Source organism: Dipteris shenzhenensis, chromosome 16, assembly GCF_047967505.1.
Source record: "Dipteris shenzhenensis isolate YYH24624 ecotype China chromosome 16, Dip_SZ_1.0, whole genome shotgun sequence".
NCBI lineage: Eukaryota > Viridiplantae > Streptophyta > Polypodiopsida > Gleicheniales > Dipteridaceae > Dipteris > Dipteris shenzhenensis.
In genome coordinates, this window is record NC_141611.1 from 20,949,430 (window position 1) to 20,955,826 (window position 6,397).

Consider the following 6,397-nt stretch of genomic DNA (forward strand, 5'->3'; position numbering starts at 1 on the left):
ATACCCTGAATCTAGCCTGCCGGGAAACCTAGTCGCTCCAGGGTCCCCTCCAAAAAGGACCAATCCACGCGATCGTAGGCCTTCTCGAAGTCGAGAAGTAAAATGGCAAGGTGTGAACCGCTGTACTGAGCCCACTCCGCCGCCTCTGAAAAGGTGAAGACATTATCCAGGATACTGCGATCCTGGACAAAGCCTGTCTGAGTGTCATGGACGAGGTCTGGGAGTAGAGGTCGAACTCTGGCACTGATCAGCTTGGCGAGAATTTTGTAGGCAGTGGTAAGGAGAGTGATCGGACGCCACTGGCGGATCTCCTGTCTATCTCCTCCCTTCGGGATGAGGCAAATCAGTCCCGAGGAAAGGCTCTCTGGCATCTGACCGCTACTGAAAATCCCCTGCAGAGCTGCAAGGAGGGGCTGATGGATCTGGTCCCAGAAGGAGGTGAAGAAAGCTCGGGATAGCCCATCCTCACCTGGGCATTTCTGCCCATCAATAGCCATCAAGGCCTCCAACATCTCATCCGCGGTGAACGGCGCCAACAACGTCGCCTGCATGCTGGGCTGGACCAGGGATGGAATGTGCCTCCACACCTCCTCACGGTCACGACTAGCACGAGGGGCAAGTGGCTCCTGCTGGAAGAGGGTCCTGTAGAAGTCAGTGGCCAACCCCAGGACCTCCCCCGGGTCCGTAACAATGTGACCATCCGCTGTCCTGAGACTCCGTAGCTGATCACCTGCAGCTCTCTGGCCGTGTGTCCTGAAGAACTCCCTGCACATCCGGTCACCCTTCCGGGCCCAGAAGGAGAGAGAGGCGTGAAAGGAGAACTCGGAGCGACGCTGGAGGGTCTCCTCCAAGAGGGCTCTGGCTCGAAGGGCCTGGATCCGAAGCTCCTCCGAGCCCGGGGAAGACTGCTGAAGTCGCTGAATGGAGGCGAGGTCCCTCCGAAGAGCTCTCTCTCTGCCCCACCAATCCTATCGAACCTGTAGGGCTGCGAGCTGGCAGATCTGGCTGGACTCCTGCAGAGCTTGCACGACCGAGTCTACCAGATCCATGCCCTCCCCCCAGTCTCTGTCCCAAAGACTGCAAATGCTGCTACGGACGTCCGCCCTCGAGAAGATGGAATCGGGAATCCTGCATGATCGGGGGGGGAGAGTCTGGGCTGCCGAATCTAATGAGAGGAGCACAGGCGCATGGTCGGATAGTGTCGTCCCTGGAACAATGCCCGCCTGGCCACCTCTGTTGATGGCCCAATCGCTGACATAAAACCTATCAAGCCGCTCCAGGAGTCTGCCTCCTTCCCTGCGGAAGCCCCAAGAGAAGTCCAAGCTCCCGTGCCAACGACGGAAGGACGGGTCTCTCCAACTGTCCCTCCCTCCTGTCGCGAAGATGAAAGAGTCCCAAGCTGACTGCTCTGCCTGAGCCATACCTGTGAACTCCGGATCTCGACCCTGCTAGTCCTCCAAGGTCTCCAGGTTGTTGAAGTCTCCTCCAACAATCCAGGAATCCATGTCTGGAAGAATCCCTGTAAGTGTCCTCCAGAAGGTGGCTCTGCATCTGAGGTCTGTGGGAGCATAAATGTTGAGGATTCCTATCTTGGATCCCTCCAAATTCAGGCCTACCCAAAGGGCTCGGCCTGGGATCAACGTGCCGTGACCGAAAACTGATTGAGCTAACTGCTCGCACACGGAGGTACAGACCCCCCCGCTCCTCCCCTGTGCGCCGATCGAAGGCTCCCAATAAGTGTAGGAGCGTCCAGGGAGAACCTTCCCGTAGCTACGGGCATGAGCCGCAGAAAGCTTGTGCTCCTGGAGCAGCAGTACATCCAATCGACCAATCACTGCAGGCTGAAGTTCCTGACGCAAAATGAGCTTCCTGGGACCACGGGTACTCGAAGAGTGAAACCCGTTCACATTCCAGGATACGAGGTGTAGGCTCATGGAGAGGGATGGGGGGCTGCGAACAGCTGTCTGCTCGCAGAAGAAGTTGAAGAAGAATCAGACAGATCGGAGTGGAGGCGCTGCCGCTTGTGAGAAGGTTTGGAGGGGGAGACGGGGTCGTCCTGCCCGTTCTTCAACACCTTCAGCAAAGGCGAGAGGCCTCTAGTGCCATGAACAAATGCTTTCTCGAGCCAGCTCGAGATCTCTGAAGCAGTCATCCCGTAGAAGGTTCAGAGTTTCTGTTGGGACCAAGCTCTGACATCCTGGGGAAGAGGCCATGCCAGGGGGGGTCTGAGGATCACGATCAATCGGAAACGTTTGGCAGCGCAACGCCACCGCAAGCGCACATCGCCCTCGGACCACTGAGTCTCGAGAAGCTGCCCACCGGACGGGCCTATCCAGGAGCAAATCTGGGCGTGTGTCTGCTCTCTGAGAGCCTCCCACACCGAGTCGTCTGTCCAGGTCTCGGTGCCATCGCTGAGGAACGTGAAGGCGAAGCTAGGGCCATCCCTGGGAGCCAAGGCACCAATCCTCCCATCCGCCCCTTTGCGGAGCATGAAGATACTAATGTCGAGACAAGCCGGGAAGGTCCCAAGGTCGGCCACATCCAGGTAGTCCCAGGGGCCAGATCTGTAAAAGTCTCGAGGGAGCTCTCTCTCCTGGAGCTGAGACCCAGCTGAGTCTGCCACTGAGGGGCTAGCGGGAAGGGAAACCTGCTCCACTGGTGGTACAGACACCGGGTGTCCTGCAAGCGGGGGAGGAGGGGGAGGAGGCTGCGGGATAGGCGACTCGGGCTCCACGGAGGCGACTGGCGGGGAAGGTGGAGGAGGTGGAGCGGAGGCTGCACTCGGCTGGGAAGGCGACGGTGCAGCTAACTCTGTAGGAGGGGCGAGGGGAGCAGGGGGGGGAGGGGGATGGGGATGCATCTGGAACTGGGGCTGAGAGGGAGGGGGAGGGGGAGGGGACTGAGGAAAAGGAGGCGGGGGCTGAAACTGCGGGGCGGGCGAAGGGGTGGGAAACTGGGGAAACCGGGGAGAAGGCGGGGGGGTGGGAGAGAGGAGGATCTGAGGCTGTGGAGGGCGGGCTGCCGTCAAAGAAGAGGCTCTCCCAGGTCCCTGGGGCATCTGCCTGTCAGGCCTGTGGAGTGCTGCTGCAGGAATGGTGACCTCTGCCTCCTTGCCTTTATCCGAAATCTTCTTATTCTTTCCTCTTTTCCTTCGAACCTCGGTCCAACCGCCCACTACCTCTGGCCCAGGCTCCGACTGCCTCGGCTCCTCCTGACGTGGCTGTCCGGGGGGGGGAGGTGGGGGCGGAGGGGGCGGGGGCGGGGAGGGTCGAGACGAGCTGGCAAAGCGTGGACAAGCAGCCGCCAAGTGCCCAAAGCCATGGCACCGCAGGCACTGACCTGGCTGTCTGGTGACTAACATGCTCTGGGTGATACTGCCGGCACCTGTAATGATCTCGATCACTGCAGGGAGAGTCGCAGGATCCGCCACAGCCACACGGACTCGGGGAGCTCCTGCCGTGGTCACCGCGTCGGCAAAGGTGTCGTGCATAACCCAGCCAAAATGGGAGCCCAAGTCCCTGACAATCGGCCGCAGCTCAGTAGCAAGCCCTGGAAAAACGAGTGTCACTGGGTGGCGAGGTATACGGAACCGAGTGTCGAAATCCGCTGCGCTGAAACCACGGTACCACGGGACTATCATGATGATCTTCCCATCCACTGATGTGGGGGAACCGGCAATCAGATTGCTCGCAGCTTTCTCACTGGAGAGTTTGAGCCAGAAGATGCCCCTTCCCATAAGGGCCACCTCCTCGATATGGCCATCCTCTAGCAAGAGAGTGGACTGGAGCCAGTCCCTGATGGTAGACCTGGAGGGGGAGTGTCCAATGACTCTACCGTAAACAGAGGTACGAGCAAAGTCACTGGCTACCTCCTGAACACGAGATGATTGTTGCTCTGTCAGGATAACGCGGTAGGCATCTGGAGAGGGAGGGTCCGACTGGGCCTCCGGATCCGGGCTGGGGGCCGCCATACCGCCAAGACTAACTGCAAGCTTCCGATGAAGAAAAACAGGCTGCCACCCAAGAAGAGATGAAGCGGCGGTGGAGCCTGGGGGTGAGGCGGCGAGGCGGGATGGAGCGGAGGGGGCGGCTGGAACGGAGGGGGCGGCTGGAGCGGCGGCGAGGCGAGGATGGAGCGGAGGCGGGCAAGGCGAGGCGGGATGGAGCGGAGGCGGGCGAGGCGAGGCGAGGCGGGATGGAGCGGAGGGGGCGAGGCGAGGCGGGATGGAGCGGAGGCGGGCGAGGATGGAGCGGAGGCGGGCGAGGCGAGGCGGGATGGAGCGGAGGCGGGCGAGGCGAGGCGAGGCGGGCTGGAGCGGAGGCGGGCGAGGCGAGATGGAGCGGAGGGGACGGCTGGAGCGGCGGCGAGGGGGGGGGGTTGGAGCGGGGGCGAGGGGCGGGTTGGAGCGAGGGGGCGGGATGGAGCGGAGGTAGGGGGCGGGGATGGAGCGAGGGGGCGGGATGGAGCGAGGGGCGGAGGTGAGGCGAGGGGCGGAGGTGAGGCGAGGGGCAGGATGGAGCGAGGGGCGGAGGTGAGGCGAGGGGTAGCGGGGTGCCGGCGGGGGGGGAGGAGAGGGGACGGGGGTCGAGGGCGGACGGGAGGGGTGGAGGTGGATGCGGCGAGGGGGGGGGGAGCGAAGGGGAGGTAGGGGCTAACGGCGAGGGGGGGAGGGGAAGCTCGCAGGAGCGGGTTCCGAAAAAAATGGTAGCTCGACGGTTGTTGGGATATACTAAAAACAAGCATGGGTTTTATAGTTTGGGATTTACAAAAATAATTTAATAAAACCAGCATGGTGGTTGTTTGGGATATACTAAAAAGAAGCAGTCTCAATACAAATTCCATTTTGAAGGACAAGTGGACATATTGTTTTCCGTGCAATGAGACTACATATGTTTTCTTAGTACTATCTCAGTCGTCCTTGCCCACTGCTCCAAGACACCCCAAGATGTGCTCATGCATGTCTAAATCCAATTTGAAGACACTCTTAATTCCCTTCTTTTGTTATGGCATAGGTTGCATCTGGAAATTAATAGCTCTTACTAGATGAGAGTACACACATGTTTGTGGACTCTCATGTAGCAATTCGTAATTCTGGCCTCTCTTGGATGTTTTTTTGTACCACAAAGCTCCAACTACTACATCCCACTTCTCATAGGTTGTTCCCCAATTATCCTTAAATGTTTCCTCAACTCGATACTTAGGTTTTATGCACTCCAACAGAAAGTATGGGTTATCTTCCTCGTTTCCCCCAGAATCTGCAACAACTGCAAAGTTATCCCCCTCTTCCAAAGAGTCAGTGACGTCATCGAAACTCTCCTTAAAATCTAGTGAGCCTTTTGTCTCTCCATTGTTTGTCACTCCATCTGAACGTAGAGGGAAAACTTAAACTTGCTCCCATGTCTTCGCACTTGCAATGTTCTAACAATCATTATGATCCCCTATGATGCATGCACGCAGAAATAAGAAAGCTTTCTCATTTTAATCAGTTGGTTGTTTGAAAAGCCCCATATGTTGTGCAGACCATGAACTCCTTTAATTTTCTCACAATCATGCCAGCTTCTCCTTTGCACTTCATCCACTTTAAATTCATGGAACACTCTCTGCATACTACAGTATTCTTAAGGCTTTGTTTACTATATGTTGAATGCATGCCTGTGGAGAGGTTGGCTGTAAGCCATGTTACAGCATCATGGGCATCATTGAGTTTTTCTTAAGAGCATGCTAGTTGGTGTTTAAATAGAGCTTGCTTAATAACATCACCGCATCCATCATGTTCACCCTTGCCATGGCTAGACCTAAAGAAATTCCACATCATGTCTAGAACGGTTAGGGATTTGAACCTTGAGATGAAGTAGAATCCACGTGCTCATTTAAATTGAGAGGCAGCACCATTTGACCACACCCAATGTTGTTTTATATTTTCTGCATGGGGATTTTCATTTTTCAGTCATTCCCAATGCTGTAGAAAAGCATGCTGCACAAATAGGGTGTCATGTTCCCTATCATCTGAAATGTAGAAATGGTAAGTGCATTGCACTGACTTGGACTCCTCTGAGTCAACAAGCAAATTGGTCAGGCATGGAATAATCAAGCAAATAACTGCACATGATATGCACAAGAATTATTATTATCTTGTTGTACCAGTGAGCACTTTATATCTCATCTTGTTCTTGAAAAGAATTTTTTTTCAAAATCTATGATAGATCCAATAGTGTCACGGGGAAAATTGGCAAGGCATGTCCTGAACTGCTTATCCTACCAGCTGGCCGTGAAATTGTGAAGCACATATTTTGGGATCAATTGAACCACGTGACCTACAAGCTCCCTTGGCTAGGTGCTCTTATATGACAGTAGCCCTCTCTTTCTATCGAATCCTTCAACATTGACATTTTCAAAT